Source organism: Tursiops truncatus, chromosome 4, assembly GCF_011762595.2.
Source record: "Tursiops truncatus isolate mTurTru1 chromosome 4, mTurTru1.mat.Y, whole genome shotgun sequence".
Lineage (NCBI taxonomy): Eukaryota > Metazoa > Chordata > Mammalia > Artiodactyla > Delphinidae > Tursiops > Tursiops truncatus.
The window spans coordinates 47,033,702-47,051,904 of record NC_047037.1 but is presented as its reverse complement, the minus strand read 5'-3'; the positions used below and the strand labels follow the sequence as shown (position 1 = coordinate 47,051,904).

At 36.4% G+C, this 18,203-nt stretch overlaps 1 protein-coding gene and 1 long non-coding RNA gene across 8 annotated transcripts in view; one reads left to right on the top strand and one right to left on the bottom strand.

Moving 5' to 3' along the window:
* Window positions 1-18,203, top strand: part of MECOM (MDS1 and EVI1 complex locus) — a 569,001-nt gene that overhangs the window by 405,928 nt on the left and 144,870 nt on the right. The window lies entirely within an intron of this gene.
* The window catches only part of LOC141278551 (uncharacterized), a 44,472-nt gene that overhangs the window by 10,058 nt on the left and 16,211 nt on the right, over window positions 1-18,203 (bottom strand). The window contains exon 2 of the long non-coding RNA XR_012331376.1: window positions 9,168-9,432. This is a non-coding gene — a long non-coding RNA (uncharacterized lncRNA). The remainder of the gene's footprint in view (window positions 1-9,167; window positions 9,433-18,203) is intronic.

Genomic DNA, 18,203 nt, shown 5'->3' with positions numbered 1-18,203 from the left:
CTGTAGTACAGAGTTATTAATAGTAATACGCCCTTGGGCATATCCCATAAATCTCCACTTTCTGATCTACTGAAACATCTTTTCTGTTCTCTTCTGATGCCTAGCATTTAGAGCATTTATCATGGTAATCTCCACGTATGTCTTCTCTCCCCTCTCAAACTTAAAATTGACTTTGTGAAGAATTTTTGTCTGATTTGTATTCTTACGTGTCAAAGATATCTAGACTAGTATATCTATCTAAATAAAAAACTAGATGAAATTTATTGCATGTAAGGATAAATATCTTACAAAATATTTTGATACAATCTTAAAAATGAACTATTACACTATTCTGTCCAGAGCTATCTCTTCTAAGTTTCTTATAAGTTTATAAATAGTGTAATTTTATATTTGATTAAAACTGATCTACACCCACTTCTGGAATTTATAATAAATGCCAACATCAAAATCTCAATTAAATAAATGTATATCAAAGACTATACAACAGGTATGATATACGTGGTTTGGATTGTCTTTTTTCCTCTGCTTCTTCAAAGACTGTAGCAATAAATTCATATGCTAAGTAATTAGAACTCCCCTGAAACACACACATGCTCCCACAGTCAACAAGGCTTTTAATAAATTAGTACCACTTCACTATGCAAGCAGTAGTATGATGTGCCTACATTTTAATTGCACACATATTCAAAAGTTCCACATCTCTCTGTAGTGCTGACCACATTTCATGCCGGAGACACTTGGCCAAGACTCGATTCATATGTCCTACAGGGTTACATATGATGTGGCTCCTCTCCCACTGGGTTACACAGGATATGAGCTGGATCCTGGCGGCTTCTGAAGCAAGAATGAGAGAAGCTCTTGTGAAGTGAATTTAAAGAGAGAGAAAAAACCTTTCTCTGGCATTGAAGTCACTGGAAGTTTGGCATGTCTAACTGGGAGTAGACCTTGGCTCACAGAACTGAGAGATAGCTAAACAAAGATTTGTTCGATTTGATAAACTCCCTGGCTGAGACTGCCTTGCCAACTTTCTTTCTAAAGCAACTTTTCACAGCTGAATTATAAAACCTTGAAAATCAAGGGTTTGTAATGGAAATGCTGACAGATGCAACTAATGTGAAGTTATACCAACCAAGCATTGCTATCATATTTTATAACTGTCTGAGAAGCTTTTAGAAAGGAATGGTACATTTGCTTCATGGGATCCATTTCCTTTGCTAAAATCTACCAAATGGCCTCATGGTAGACTCCGTCACACGTAGAACTGTCTTGATACTGTTTTTTAACAAAGAGAAATGTTGAAACTACCAACTTCCTGCGAGGCTTGAAAGCAACTGTTGCCTCACCCTATATTCTGGTTTCAAATTGATAAAGAAAACTCAGACCCCGCCTTTGGTGCCTCAGTATTCATTATTTATGTGTCCTTGGAAAACTGTTCAACTTCTTAGCAATTTTACGAAGAAAGATGTTCATAGAGATGAGCCTTCTTGTAACTTTTGACCAAGTAGAAAAATTTACTGTAATATCAAACTGTCCATTGTGGGCCAGTAAGTGAAAGAAAATTTCAATGCAAAGTGTTACCATCATCTTAAAGGTGGTATAAGTTTTATACAGATACGGAAGTACTAAGTTCCATTATACATCTTTTTGAATTCTTATTGCTTTTTTGTCGATTCTTAAATTTTATCTAAGGCCAAATATATTTTTAAATTAATTAATTAAATTATTTAATCAATTATTTATTTATTTTTGGCTGCGTTGGGTCTTCGTCACTGCCCACAGGCTTTCCCTAGTTGCGGCGAGCGGGGGCTACTCTTTGTTATGGTGCGCGGGCTTCTCATTGTGGTGGCTTCTCTTGTTGAGGAGCCTGGGCTGTAGGCGTGAGGGCTTCAGTAGTTGTGGCACATGGGCTCTAGAGCACAGGCTCAGTAATTGTGGCACACGGGCTTAGTTGCTCCGCGGCATGTGGGATCTTCCTGGACCAGGACTCGAACCCGTGCCCCCTGCATTGGCAGGCAGATTCTTAACCACTGCGCCACCAGGGAAGTCCCAAGGCCAGATATTGACCATATTTTATGTATGCTTAAATTAGATTTCATAAACAATTATTGGTTAAAGACCACAGTCTTTGGGAGATAATTACTCACAGAAATAACAAGCTACAGTGTTACTTATCCCTCTACAATAGCTGATGACACTTGGATTTCTGAGAAAATCAGAAGGTTAAAATATAGTTTACGTTCTAGAAAAATCCGATGGATATCATTTACTCTAATATTCATGAAGCAGAAATGATTGCTCTGGAGGCAAAAGAAGGGCTGCTTGGTCAAACATTTACTTTTTGTTCTTTCATTTTTGCATAAAGGCCTTCACTTGGTTTGTGGGTTCCTCAGCAGAAAGGAGAAGTTACAGTTAACAAATTAATGAAAACCAAGTGATGCCTTTGAAGAATTCTTAAGTGAACCTTAACCAATGCCTTGGGCTACATGTTCAATGTGAACAAAAAAATTAAGGTGAACTGGCCACTGCTACTAAGAGTCAATTGACAGAATGTATGGGTCATTAATTTTGTGTCCTTTGTTTTGTCAGTGTGTTTTCGTGAGGCCTGGTAAAGAAAGTAAAACCACTGAAGCTGAAAATTGTCTGCTCTGTAGCTCATTTCCCCTCCCAGCATGCACTGACCCAAGGGAGTGGGCTTCAGGTCACCCGCCCCCATTTCCCTTCAAAACATTCCTGGCTCCTGCAAGTTTGATAACAGATGCAATGGGTTTGTGGAGTGGTTAATTCTTTGCAAGTTTGTGTTTAATCATATGCAGAGTGTAAGTACCAATAAAAATAAGATGTCCGCTCACACTGTTTTATTGTATTTTTAAAACAAATTTTGAAGGAGGCTCTGTAACCTCAGTTCCAGTCAATTATAGAAGGGGAGAGACTGAAACTTAAATTGCTTGGTTCACCTTCATTCCCTGTTGTGTCATTACACTGTGTGTAATCCCTGAGGGCCACCTTCTGGCTTTTTGCGCTATGAATGAGTGATAGAAAATGCCCATATTACAGGGGTGGTATCCTAGGACTCTGTTTGGCTTTAAACTATGTTTAAAGTCATTGTACCCAAAACGTTATTACTTATCAACAATTCCATAATTCTCTATCGATGCAATCCAGACTTCCACATTTTATTACCACATAACTTTATTTAAAAATAGATTCTTAAGGATCAAAGTTTTTAAAAGCTCGTTGCCATATCAGGCCAGATTTTCAAATCTCAGCAACACTTTTACAGCCCTTAAAGTAGAAAGGATACAGATTGGCTTGAATTAGAGTGAACATACCTCTGCCTCGGGCAAGGAGCCAGGGAAGATTTGCAGATCTTAAGCAAGGAATATTTGTAGGTTTTTTTGATTGAATTGTGCATAGTAGTCCAGAGATCATAGAACTGTGTGTTGTTCTGTCTTTTTCTTTGGATATTTATGTCCGTGTGCTTTGCTTATCAGTGGCGCTAGTAGGTGGCACTACATATCAGGTGTAGGGTTTTGAAACAGTCAGAAAAGGTTCTGTTATGGGAGTTTCTCTTCCATTTTTTATAAGCACTCAGTTTTCATTTATTTGACTTGGGAATCAATTTGGTGTTTGTTCATTCATTCATTCACTCATTCATTCAGCAATTATGCCAGGTACATGGGTAGACGTTAGGTAGACAAGGATAAATTAGATAGTCTCTCTCAGTTCTGTGGGCTTTCAGACATGTAAATAAATATGATACATTGTAGAATATGTTGGGCGATAGAACCTTTGTGAGAGAGGGGGATCCTGGAACCCTACCCATGGATGAGTCAATGAATGGGAAGATGAATGGAGTTGAATTAGTTTTCTAAGGTTACCATCACAAAATGCCACAGACGGCAAGGCCTTTCTGCTTGGCTTGTGGATGGCCACCTTCTCTCTGTGTACTCACATGACCTTTCCTCTGTGTGTGTGTATCTCTGGTCCCTCTTTGTGCATCCAAATTTTCTCTTCTCCTGAGGACACCGGTCAGATTGGTTTAGGGCCCACCTTAATGAGTCACTTTAGCTTAACCACTTTTATAGACCCTATCTCCAAATACAGCAGCCACATTCTGAGGTATTGGGTTGGGGTTAGGGCTTCAATATATGAATTTTGGGAGGATGTAATTCAGCCCGTAATGGTACTGAAGGAAGAGATGAATGGAGAGAGGTCAAATAAATATGAGGCAAAAGGGTATTCCCTGAATAATGCTTAGGAATGCATTCTTGAACATGTTTTACCATGTGTAGAAACAACTCGAAGACCAAGAATTCATGCAATGCAAACTGAGAGATAGATTTAGCAGTTTTCTATTTTATTTGATAATTGCACATCTACTATATGCAAATCACTGAGCTAGGCTTTGCTCCAGGAGAACACAAGGAAGTAACCAAAGCAAATCATTTGGGGGTTGCCAATCTGTAGAATTTTAACATCTTCATCAGAGGGTCTCAATTCTAGCTACACATTATATTTACCCTCATAGATTTGGATTAATGGGTTTGGAGTGGTTTTCACAAATAATTTTAATATGATTCCAATGATGTTAAATGGTTTAAAATTTGTTAAAAATTCTGAAAGCAAACTTAATAAAAATAATAATAGCTAATATATTATTTTTATGCTGCGTCAGGTATTATCCTAAGCTCTTACACGTATTATCTTAATAATCTTCATAATGATTCTATGATGTAGGTATGATTATAATAATTCTCATTTTAAAGATGAGGAAATTGAGCAGCTCAGTAGAGCAACTGGTGAAAATCACCTAGCTGGTATCATATTGATTCAAGCTTTGGTTTAATTTTATTCCATCACATTTTTAACAGAGCAATTTAGAGAAAAATATATTTTGTGTAGTCAGCCTTGGTGTCCCAAAATTCAGTTTATATATATGCCAGTAAGGTTTTTGTTTTTTTTTTTAATATCTCAGTGTCAAAAGTACTATAGCATATCCATCACATTTTAGTCCACATTTTGGGGGCTGTGAGCTAAGCACATAGTAAGTGTTTAATAAATGTGTATTGTCTAAATTGCTAATAAATTTTAGAAATTCTTTTAAGGATTTACAATGTCACAATGTAACATTGTTACATTGTAACAATGAGTCTTGTACATTTCATTATATGCTGTTACATTGTTATAGTAAAGTCCTTTGTTAATCCTGGAATACAAAAATCAGGTAGTTAGCTTTTCTTCCATACAAGGATCTTTTTAAATGCTAGACAATTGCCAGAGAAATGGGTATATGTTTCCTAATGTTATTCATAGGATCTGGAGCTAGAGCACTAATAAACAAAGAACTGGCCCTATGTCTTTCCTATGACGAGAGAGCTTACTGCAAAGAACAACAGCAATAGGAAGCAGACACATAGGAGGAGAGGTAAACACTTGAAAAGTGTATATGCACTGTTTTAGTTAATAGATGGGATGATTTACTTACGTTTTATAGTATGTGATAGCATTTAACATATTTCTAAGGGTGGTAGGCTTGTGTGCTGCATTCTAGTAAAGGGATGCTGTAACAGCTGTGGCTTGGGATGTACCTGTCCATGGAGCCTCTTGCCTTCCACATCAGGCGTCATCTGCCAGATAAAGGGCTTGGGAATGTTGTGTAAACATAGTCCGAGCCTGAGACTGCCAGCCTCTCTTTCGCACCATTTTGTATCTATGTAGCTTACAGTGTGTTTTTCTAGGGGATGAAATAACTTGTTCAATGGCCTTCATTATTTATCAAAGCAAAAAATTGTTTTGTTCATCTGATAATGCTTTTAGAGAAAGAGTAGTTTTAATTTTTTTTTTCAGTTAGGCTCAAAACTTTCCCCTACAATATGGATTATTTTTGGAATATATTTTAATTGTATGGTTGCTTATTATCAATAAATCAGGCTAGGGGTCAGTATCTAAGAATGTTCAATTAACTCCAAAGAGAAACGTTCACTTTTATTTGGGGAAAAAGTCTTGGCAGACAAGTGGGGAACTACCAGATGGCGAAAGCTGTGCCTCATGGATTATAAGTTTTTCCCTCTCTTCTTATGGATGTCTTAAGCTGAACATGTTCCATCTGTCCACTCTCAATAATGAATAGCGACTTTTTTATTGTAAAGGTAACAAATTCCATATAGGATAAATTAATTCAAGCATATAATGAAATGTACAAGACTCAATGCTCTGTACTGTGTAGATTTTGAGGATTATGTGGGGAGGTGTGGAAATCCAATACAATTTCTAGAGCAAAACATATTTCTACTTGGGGAAGGCATTTAAAAAATTCTCTTCCTAGACCTCAATTTTGTTCTCCTCTGAGGGATTAAAAATCTGGGTGATCGGTTGTAGGTATTGTTTGAATCTGACTCACCTTTTGAAGTATTAGTTTTATGAAAATAATCATTTAAAACTAACTAATTTCCTATCTCCCACAGTAAGTTATTTTCCTGTCACACAAGTAAATAACCGAAGAGCTCTAGGCCACCTTTCGTACGTGCTGACTACTGTCTAAATCCAGCTTGTCATATGTAATATGTAGATAAGTTTTAAAATTTCTTTATTCATAGCTTTGGTGTTTTTGAGGCTAACTCCTCTGGTTTGAATTTTTTCTTCTATCTTGTGGCAAGGATGGTGGTTTTTCTATATCTAAACACCAGTATTCTGTTGCTTTTTACATATTTCATTATTGATGCTATTATTATTGATAACACCTACACTTTAAAATAATAACGACAGATATTATTTAAGTTTTGCATATTTTAAATAATTTTGGCAGGACTGAAACTTTCTTCTGTCTCTTGTTAAATGGGTGCCCCAAACACTTCCAATGGAAAACCAATAAAAGAGTCATACCATTCTTTTATTGTTTAAGCAGGATTAAAATTTAAGCAGCTGTTTGGCCTGGTTACTACATGTATTTTTAAAGCCTTGTGTTTTTTTTGGGGGCGGGGGTGGGCGTTGTATATGTCAACTATTTGTGGCAATATGCTTTGAAATGCTGACTCCTTAAATAGCTCAAGACCCTTGGTTTTAATTTCTGTTGTGACAGTCTTTCCTTTCTGTGAATATTTTTTTGGTCCCCCTTAAATCTGGAATTGGAAGTTACTCTTTTTTTGCTTACAGATAATTGAAACCGACCAAACTTGTTAAAGTCAAAACCAACAACGCCAGGCTTTATTACACGCTCCCATGTTTGGTCACAGACTCTGGTAGATTCTGCAAATGGCACAATTTATGCAGTGGCATGTCAGAAACTTAATGCTGTGATTTTCCTCTTCCTAATGGAGAATTAAGAGTCTAAAGGGCCTGAGCTGTTCACATGGACTGAATCCCCACGGCTTGGGTGCAGAGGTCTCGCAAAAATGTAGTAAGTGAGAAGGAGAACAAAGATTCTTAGTTGGAGGGGAAAAAAATTGGATCGCCTGTGGCTGAGAAGCTGAGGGGGACAGGTAGGCACAGTGGGGTGCAGGATAATGAGGCACATGGCAAATGTGATGCACAGATGTGAAGCCAACTGTAGCTCCGGCTCCCAAAGTTGTGCATGCCACAGCGCCATGCCTGGGGGCTATGTCTACACCAGAACATTTGGAGCAGTAAACGACAGCAACATTAGGTTCAAATTAATCTATTACTCCAGAGCTGTGAAATGTTGGTTGCTTGTTTCAGAATTACATTGCCTGTGGGTGAAATGTTTTAGGTAGATTTTAATGCAAGCTCATGGCTTGCTGAGGAGATTAAGAGGAGAAAGGGAAATTAGAACAGTTAGGAGAGTTGCAGAGGGGCACATTTCTGGTTAAAGTATATGAAAAAGTATCACATATTTCAGGGGCAGGTCTGGTCTCCTGTTGGCCACCTGCTGGGACTGAAATATCCCACATCGTAATGAAGGCAGGTTTGCAGAAGTCTTGTAAATACTTGAGCCCTGCAATTGAAGAAGGCAGACAAAGGCGGCTTTGGGGTCTCCTGGAGACTTTTGAGGGTTAGACCTGTCAGGCGGGTGCTCCAAATGAATTTGGTAATTTATTATTCTGCACTTGTTAAGTGGAACATGTAAAATTTTGCGTTTTGGTTTTTACCTTATGAGTTTAAGTAAACTCCCCAGTATCGGGTAGCCTCATGACTCTTCAGAGTATGTTACAGAATCACCTTGTCCCCCTCCCTCTGCCCTGGTTCCTTCACTGATATTGGCAGGTCCATTTTCCCAAACCTGTGTGGGACTCCAACCCTATATTCTTCCAAAGTGGAAAAACTAAACCTTGAATTAACCTGGAATTTTTCTGTCAATTAAATAGAGTTTATTCTATCAGAATGGGGGGAAAAAAATGTTTGGAAGTATCTATAAAGAATTTTTTTTTTACAATATTGTAGTTTTTCTTATAAAAACACTTAATTGAAATGCCTAAGAGCTGCCCAGCACAAAAGTCAATAAAACCCTAGAATAGAGTTTATAAGGGTTGTCTATGTACATAATTAAATCCTTCAGGCACTTTAAAACTTTGCAAAATAAATGGTTATGCAAGAATAGCCTGCTGAGAGAAGAAATGCTTGTATCAGCTTTAACCAGCTGCCCTGTGTTCCATGTTCCTGGGTTGGAATGAGAAAGCTATTAGAACACTGGAAGATTGCAAGCCACATACAAATCATCTTTGTTACTGACACTTGGGGGAGTACTTTATAGTGGCTGTCAAGACCAATACAAAACATGGTTTGTGCCTGAAAAAGTCAAGTGCCATTATTTAAGAAGAAGATGTTAGTAATCCGAATAACTGAACAACATCCAGGATCTTCATTGAGTTGAGCTGCTAGAGAAGCAGATTTATTACTGGGTCTGACTTAAGTAAATGAACATGGAGGTTTGCATTCTAGATTTGATGGAATAACAAAGGTTAGTTACTTGCAATGATCTATGCTGGAAAAGGAGTAAAAGGGGGAGAACTGTATTGAGATTCCATTTCCCCGTTCTCTGGGGAATACTATTGAGGGGATGGGATTATTATGGGGGGCAAAGGAAGGAGTGCGAAGAAAAAAGAAAAGGAAAGCAGTCTAATGAATGTAACCAATAGAAAAATTGTAGGTTTGTTTCTCTCCCTGGCCCTCAAAGTTATGATAAATGATAGCACAAGGAAAAGATAACCTACCATGAGAGTAGGATCACCAAGGCCAAATACTAAAACTCCCAGCTGACTGGCCCATACACTGCAGCCTCTGTTCGTGTTTATTTTTTCTGCTCACTCTTGGTTTCGTCAATCAGTATGATAGACGATAAGTCCTGACTAGAGCAGCCCGCGTCCTGCTCTCTCACGGTGGGTAGCATGTTGTGGTTGGCGCCAAGCAGTCGGAGGATCGCCCGCATCAGGAGCACCAAGGGGATGAGGTTCCGAGCAGTCTTCCAGCAGCCGGCTCCTTGGAGAATAGCAAGCAGGGGCGTTATCAGCCGAGACTGGAGTTGCCAAGAAACTGACCACACATTAGTAGCTTTGTTTGGGTAGAGTCTAAAGGGGCTGTAGCTCACCGACTTGAGACACTTTCTGTTAAATCATCCCTGGCTTTAAGTGTTAAAAGAAAGCTTGTTCAAAAAGAAACCATGGGCTGATTGCCGCAGGCAGTCCTATGACAAGGATCCTGAGTTAGGGATTTGTGGAATTACTGTGCCGTGAGGTGCAGACGGACACCAATTTAAAAAGAAAACTAGGAAGAAGACTCCTTCCTTGGGTCTGCCATTCACTTCTAAAGAAACTATCTCCTAATGTGCAGAACGATGTTAAAATGCCTTTAAAGGAAATCTGTGCACACAATGGGGAGCTTTAGCTAGCTGGTGACATATGAAACACTGCTCGGTTAGCCAACAGCTCATCAGATAAATGGAATTTCCTGAATGCTATTCACAGATCACTAATGTTGTTTATCTACTCTCTCAGCCCTAATACATTTTTACATTTCATTCTAGAAGAAGAGTTTCACTTTATTTCACTCATTGGAAACTTTTAGAAAAATGTTAGTATCACTAATTTTGTTTTAAAAATTCATTTTGTAGAAGCTTGAGACTGTGAAAAAATCAAGAATGTCCTGACTTGATTCACTGAAGTAGCCAAAGTGAAATTCTTTTGATATCTTGTGATGCAACATTGGTCAAACATTTCCTGTTCAACATTTTTTTCCTAGGTATTAGTGGTTCTTTTCTCAAGAACAAATGTTTCGGAAATCTGGTGCTCTCTATTTTTGTAGGAAACTTCAAATAAGTGATCAGCCCACCTTCCCCCCAAAGTAATGCTTCTTGATAGAAAAAGCAAGGGAAATTTGACAGTTCTCTCTGTGTAGATAATTTTTCTCCTTTTTAGAAATTACGCGAATGCGTTAAGGAGTGTCTCCCCTTACCTTAAGGTATATTCCATAAACACAATGAATACTTTCTGATTATAACTTTTTATACCTGGTGTTATTACTTATAACTGCTGATGTATGTTAAGGTGAAACTTAACACTGGAATATTACTTTTATTTCAGTTAATTATGTTACTAAAGGCTCATGAACCCAAAGATTTAGGGTTGGTCTGTTTCTAGTTATCCTGCCAAGTTTTTTACTTGATGGAGGGGGTCTGTTTCATTCTACTTGGCCTCTCCACCTTTGTAACCCCTGGTTTCCTCTTTTCCTGAATCACAAGTTTACGTTCTCCCCTTCTGTGAGAAGATTGAACGCTTATTCAACTCCAAAATGACTATGGTCACAAAATATCAACAGTGATTTTAATAGATCTTTGCCTATCAAAATATTGTTGCTGAATAATAGGGTAAAGGTAGTGTGGCTGCTGATAGGAAGGAATCTGACTATTAATAAAAAGCAGACAAGGATCTTGAAACAGTACTTCCACTGTTAAAATTTAGACACTTTGTATTACTTTATTTAGTGCAACACCTGCAGCTGCTCACATTGCTGGTGGCTGAAATAATCCAGGTCCATGCGGAGAGAGTATTACAATTTCATTGTGCTGTTTGTGCTTACTGTTTAAGCCTTTCTCACAGGAGAAGGCATTAGCTAAGTGTACAGTAGATAGTAAAAAGGGGGATTGGGGCTCATCTGTTCCCCTTAAATCTAATAAAATCTCCCTTTGTAATTAGTATTTGACTTCTTCTCTACCACTGGCTGGCACCTGGAGGTGGGTGGTGGCACAAACTGGCATTTCTTGAAGTTTTATCAAATGTCCCCACGTTTCACCGTTTTATGGATTATGCCCTCTTCTGAGCCTTGGAAACAGTACACAGTTCCTAAGATCCGCTTCTGCAGATGCTGTAATAGATGTTTGCGCTCTCAACCCCAGAAAGAGGGTGCCTCATTGTAAGGCGATAGTAACGAGCGATTCTTCATCTTTAATTGATAGCTTAACTTAGGTTTCAGATGGGTCCCTTTTAGTGATGCACTAGTTTACTTTTGACCAAAAATGCTGATAACCATGGATCCAAGGGCATAGTCTATAAAAAGTTCAAGTTAAGCAAATTTCTACTTTAGGCAAAAAGATCTCGTGGAGGGTTTGGGGGCGTGCTGTAGGCTAAAACCAAGCCAGGGGTAATTTCTTCCTCATCTATGTTGGAACAGCTCAGAGTTCAGGGGGATTCATACCCTTTTGACTTTAATTGCTCTGGGCCCACTGAGGCAAAGAAATGGTGCTCTATTTGTTTTGGGGTCAAAGAGGCAACCACAAAGGCCTTCAGAATATTTTCAAACATTTGGGGGAGATAAACAGTTTTCAGGCATTTTATAATCATAAAACTAGTTTCTAGATAGTTGTCTAATTTCCTAAACTATGCTTGCTGAAGTTTATTTGGTTATTGAAACATTAAGCTTAACCAGTCATGTTCTTTTTACTTTATGAAAATGTAGACAGGAAATTATCAGCAAATTGCTCGTTTAGAATTAAAGACAGGAAATGAACTTCAGCAGTTGAATTCTTGTAGTAAAAAGCTTCTACCTAAAGCAGAAGTAAAGCCAGCAAACCTTGCTTTTGTTTTTAAGTCTGGACTTTGTTATATCAACACAATAGATTTAGATTCTCTGTCCTTTTTCTCCTCAAAATTTCCACGTTGCTTTCTATAGTATCCACAACTGTTTCGGTTAATAATTTCTCTGTAATTTTTAAAATGTAAGTGGTGTTCTATTCTTTACTTATTTGGGAAAATACCATTTCTTGGATTACATTAATACATTAAAGTAGGCTATGACTCAGAAATAGTAACTTTGTGAATTTATTTATTAGGGCATCAAAAAACTTGAATATCTCCTTAAGTTCCCATATTAGTTTTTTATCTGAAATTCCAGAACTTCTTATTTGAAATCTTGATTATATTTTAATATATATTCTGAAATAGTTAATAGTTTTCCCTTCAGGTTAACTTTTGGAGCTATTCTTTTTGACAGTTATTACTTAGATTTTATTCTTTATATGTAATATTGTTAGTATGACCAATATATCAGTGGTATCTACAAAATTATTCCTGTACTTAATTTTCTTTTATATTTTTGTTTTGCCATTTTTATTTCTCTATATATTTCAAATACTCTAATATTCCTTAAAGTTCCCCTTATTGGTATTACATTATTTAAATAAACCACAGACATCATTCTCCTCCAACAAAATTATTTGTACCATGTCTGACTATTTTGATTACCTTTAAGGAAAAATGAACTGCTTTGGATTAAACAAGAAAGAACCTCAAACTTTAGCCAAACTTTGAACCATTTATTCAACTTAGCTTGAGGAAGTTAGAAAATTCTGGTTTTGTGATTAGTTTAAATTTCACTTTAACAGCAATTCACATCTCTTACACTTCTTTCAGTATTTTGGAACCCATAAAAGGTGAGAATTCCTCTACATTACAAAAATATATGTTATTAATCTGGTATTATAGATTCTTATTACATACCTGTTATGCTGAAGATGTAATATATTCAAATAAGGTTTAAATAAGCATAAGACATTCTTGGTATTTATTTGCTGTTAAAATTTTAACGGCTCAATTATATTAAATTTTAGCATTCATCAGTTTATAATCTTTTGTTAAATGACTAAATGCTGGATGTAAATAGTCATAGTTGTTATTCTATCACCATTTTGAAAGTGAAAACTCACTTTTTTCTTTCTTAATCTTCAAACTGAAATTTCCTTAATTGGAAAGGAAGATCTTATTTAAGAGGAAGTTGACTTTCAATCAGATTTGGTTTTTTGATCAGTTTTATGTCTTTTGCAAACTTTTAAAACAAAGTCCAGGTGATATTCTAGCTAACCTTTGGAAGAGATTGCCTTCAAATTGTTTTATTTAATAATTATTTTGTCCAATAATTATTTTGTCCAGTCCAGTTTTTTTGTTTGTTTGTTTATTTTGTGGTTTCTGTCTGAGTTTTCCACAGTAATCTGAAGTGCATTGTTAAGTTTTAGCTAGAACATTCTTAAGTATAAATTTTTTGTGGTCGTTTCAGGTGGCAAAACATTAAGCTTGGTATTCTCTAATGTTTCATAACTCTTTTCATATCACTGTGAATCTACACTAGTTTTCTATTATATGAATCCAGAAATCTAATGAAAGGAACATGACTCTTCTAATTAGCAAGATGTGTGACTTAAATCTTAAATCTGTACTAGAGCTGGCATTTGAGAATAGTAATCAACATTGATTAATTTTAGAGATTTTTGAGGGGGGTCTTTGTTTTTGTAGGAGAAAAATATCTTAATGGTAAGAGTAATAAAAGTAAAATAAGATGCCAATATTGAAAACCTCAGGATACATTTTAAAGGGTATTGGACTTTTGAAAATTGGGTGAACTGTAATTAAAACTTCAAAATTAGCTAGGAAGATTTACTTTAGACTTTTGCTCTGGTGTGCAATTATGTGAAGTGATGTTTGGAGAGGACACTTGCATTTATGGTAGACATTCTTTTGTTTATTCGACGAGTATTCAACAACTAGAAAATGCCAGATGGTCTTTATGGTGATGGAGACGCAGCAGTTCCCACAACACACAAATTTCTTGCCTTCATGAAGCTTGCACTCGAGTGGGGAAGGACAGGTAGCACATCAATAAAGATTATTTCAGATGTTAATTAGTGCTACAAAGATAGTGAAACAGTGCTATAGAGAGTGAGCGATTAAGGGTGATCAGATAGCACTTAAATTATACCCAATTTTATATTGAATGCTATAGTGAGTTACACAATCTTTATCTAGGTAAAATCTTTTGGTCCCTCTTACAGAATAATTCTGACTCCCATGTTTGAGTAATAAGATGATAAAATTCAGTATTACTTACATTAAAGGTGTTTCATTTTTTTTTTTAAGGTGTTTCATTTTTAAGTGGAGTAATTTAATTAGTTTTTTTTTAATGTGATCAGACCAGAGGAATATTCTCATAGAAGCGAATTCTGCATCTTTTGCTTATAGCTTAACTGTTGTGAACTATTTTATAATAATTTGATGTATCATGGTCATTTCTTTAAAAAGTTCTTTTTTACCATTTACATATCATCTTAATGGGTATCCAGTTATTTTCAGACATCTTGAAGTGTTTGGTTCTATGTTTCATCTACTCAGACTTAATTCAGGAGGAGCTTCATCCAGATGTTTTGTTTATTTTTTCCCCAATTACACGTATGAGATTTCAGAATTTATGAGATCACAGGTCAAGTGAAAGGTCACAATGGAGAGGTCAAGTGAGAAGCTAGAATTTGCAAAACCAAAGAAATGACAGGACAGTGCCAAATGAAAGGTCGAAAGTCAAGTGACAGACTCAGCGTAGATGAAAGCGAGTGGTATGTTTGTTGAACGTCTGAGCACAGTGAAGTGTCTCAATATTCATGCACACAAAGTCAAAGGTTCTTAACCTCGGAATTCACAATTAATGATCACGTGCCACTTGTTATTGTACAAGTATATGCTACTTATTCACAGAGAAAAGCGCCGTTACATAAATTAAAAAGTGTTTTTGTTCTGATTATCATCCATCAGGGTTGCCCTTTTCCTATGATAGCTCTTTGAGATACACACAGAGCACCCAATCTGGGAAATTCTGAATAGCTTTTTGTTTTTGTCAGTGTAGGACATATGCACATAGCGTGTCATCTGAGATGTGAAAAAGCTTACTTAAAATCAGTCTGGTAGTGGATTTCTTCTCTTATAGACTTCCGATTGATACCTCCATGTGGTTTTACTTCTCCACTTTATTCATTTATTTCTCCGTTTACTCGCTTATTTAACAAATATTCATTGAAAGCCAAGTCATTGTGGTTACTTATACTGCAAAACTCTAAGAGAAAGTTTATTTGTGAAAAAAAGTTTCTGCTTGAAATATTATGGCTGGGCCAGCATTTCCAAGCTTTATGAACTTGCTCAAAATTCCTTGATAGTACTTATTTTTTAAGCCAAATGGTTTGATGCTAGGGCTTCTTAGTGAGAGATAGTAAATTTTTTGTTATTTGGGGGAACTAAGAATGAAGATATAAAAGATCTCTGTTTTACATGACTACGACATATTATTATCAATTCATTCATTTGTTCTTTCTATAAACAATATTTTCCTCTGTCTGCCCTGGTTACAGAAACATAGCAATCTGTAGTTCTAATTTAGATATGTTGTCATTTATCCGTAGAACCTATCACTTTATTTTTGAGGAATAGTAAACACTGTTAATATACTTGAGAGTTGTGTGTGTATTTGTGTGTGTGTGTGTGCCCGCGTGTGTGCATTTGTCATTAACAATAAATGGGTCTTTGGGATTTAGGGGAATTTTGTCAGTGATTTGTTTTATGGGTCAAATAAAGTGACCATTCTTCAAAAGCTAAGTATTTTTATTTCTGTATTCTAGAAATAAAAAGCAACATTTTAAGACAAACTCAAAAAATAAATTAATATGTTAGCGATCTCTAGCTCTAAAAGAGAAATTCACCATAAGAGAATTTGGTTTATATAGAGCCCTGTATTTTTTGCTGATAGAGCCCATTAGGCTGGTAGCTTATTTACAGGTAAAAATCTCACTGATGATCGTAGAAGTTAGTGGAAAATGAATAGGAGTTTAGTCTCTACCAAACTGTAAAATCTGGCTTTAAATCATAGAATAAGTACTATCATTGTCCAAAAGCAGTGTTTATTTTTCCTATGTTTTGCCTTTCATATCATTCTCATAAATTTTTTTTAATATATACTTTGAAAAGTTAAGGGCAAGCCCTGAAGGGTGAAATATTGCAAACCAATTAGAAACAACTGAAGTGAGATTCTAAAATACAGGAGTTTTCCAACTCATGAACAATATTTAGAGAGCTGGTTAATTTTAATTCCTCTGGGAACCATAAGTCTGGGCATTAATAGGCTTAGAGTGATAAAAACGGCCATATACTATGCACATATAGATGGTATTGTCAAAAAAGAAGCAATTAGTGGCAAAGAAAGCATAAGTATGTACACATATGGTGAGCAGGTTGAAATGTGAAATACGGCCAAGAATAAGAGCCAATGACAAAAAAGAAGTGGAAGTTGGGCTACTGTTTTAACTTACTTACACAATGGCAAATAAATGATTTGCACACAAACAGATCAACTTAGTGATTGCAAATAACTAAAGGATTTTTAATGTTTCTTAGATTTTCTTTAACCAACATAGAATCTACAGTAAATGGATTCTTTCATTTCCTTCTCTTTCATTTTTCTTTTTTGCTTTTCTTTCTTTCTTTTACTTTTCTTTTCTTTCCCTTTTCTCCTTGTTTTCCTCCTAAATTGCTTTTATATCTCTTATCTCTAGCCTTCCTTCTTTCTCTTCCCATCATTTTCTCAATGACATAATTGACTAAATTGATAGTTTAATTCAATTTGCTTAAAGATACTGAATACTCTTGATGGAATCTAAAATGCTGATTTTTCCCAACCAAAAGAAGACAGCAGAGAAAGGGGCCAGATGACCCTTGACATCATTCCCAGTGATTATCGTTTGGATGGCACAGAGTACCTCTTTGGGGGATGGTGAATGCACAGCTTCATAAGGCCCTTATTTTAGGGCCTGTGTGTCCACCCCAAAAATCTGTCTCATCTTCTTCTTTGTAAAAAATTATACCACAAACACATTTCTGTACGAAGTTGACCCAAAGGGGCACCTTTACGTTTCAGTTTTTAAGTTATACAGCTGTCACTATAAAGTGTAACAGGCAGTTTGTAACCTTATCTACTATGTTATAGATTTTGTGATACTTTCAAGAGAAAGAAGTGGATGTGAAAGGGAAATACATTTAAAAATCTGATAACCAGCAACACATATTTTACTCCTCCAAAGTCAGGAAACAGGGGGGACATGTACAGGTTCATTTCCAGCATGAAAATCGTATTACTGTGACTAATTTAGGTGCAGAATGCGCTTTACAGTGGAAGGTCCCGTAGTATGGAATAAATAGTAATAATTTTTAGTATTATTCTCCATCTTAACCCTGTTTATTTTGGCTAAGATTCTCTTGGGGGATGTCATCTTTCCCAAAACACAATTGACAAAAGCTGGTTTCACTGGCAGAGAAATTAAAAAGACAGTCGAGGGAGGTTTACAGAGCACTGCAATTAATTCTGTGTGTGTGGAGCTGCTTATCTGCCCACAACTGGGTCTGAGGAAACTCTGCTTAGTATTTATTAGGAGTTGAATTTATATGAGAAAAAAACCAGATGCTCAACTTTGCTACCTATCCTTTTAAAGTTTAATGTGCTGTAAAATAAAAGGATCTGTACAATTAAGAAGAAGGTGCTTTACCCTTTAACATGTGCCAAATGCCTCTTAGCTCCCTTTTCTGCAGATGCTCCCCTGTTTCTACAAAGCACCCAATAATAAGTCCATCTCCAGATGAGATTCTCAATTCCATATGACCCAGGTTGCCAGGATCTAGGCGAAATGACCTGAAGAGTTATCAACTGTGGTAGCTGGAATCATTTTCTGTGTTCTCTGCTGTTGGTCCAGGATTGTGCACTATGCTGGGCATCCAGGTACTATAAAGAGAACCCTTCAAAGGCAGCTCCAGGGTGCCCCACAATAATTGAAATGTAGGAGAATCAGTATCACACGTCAGTATCTTTCCTTTGGATTTGGAAACAGGAAATGAGTTGGCATTTCTAATCTTAACTGGGAGACAGGCCCTGACTCCACAATTACAGAGCATAATTAC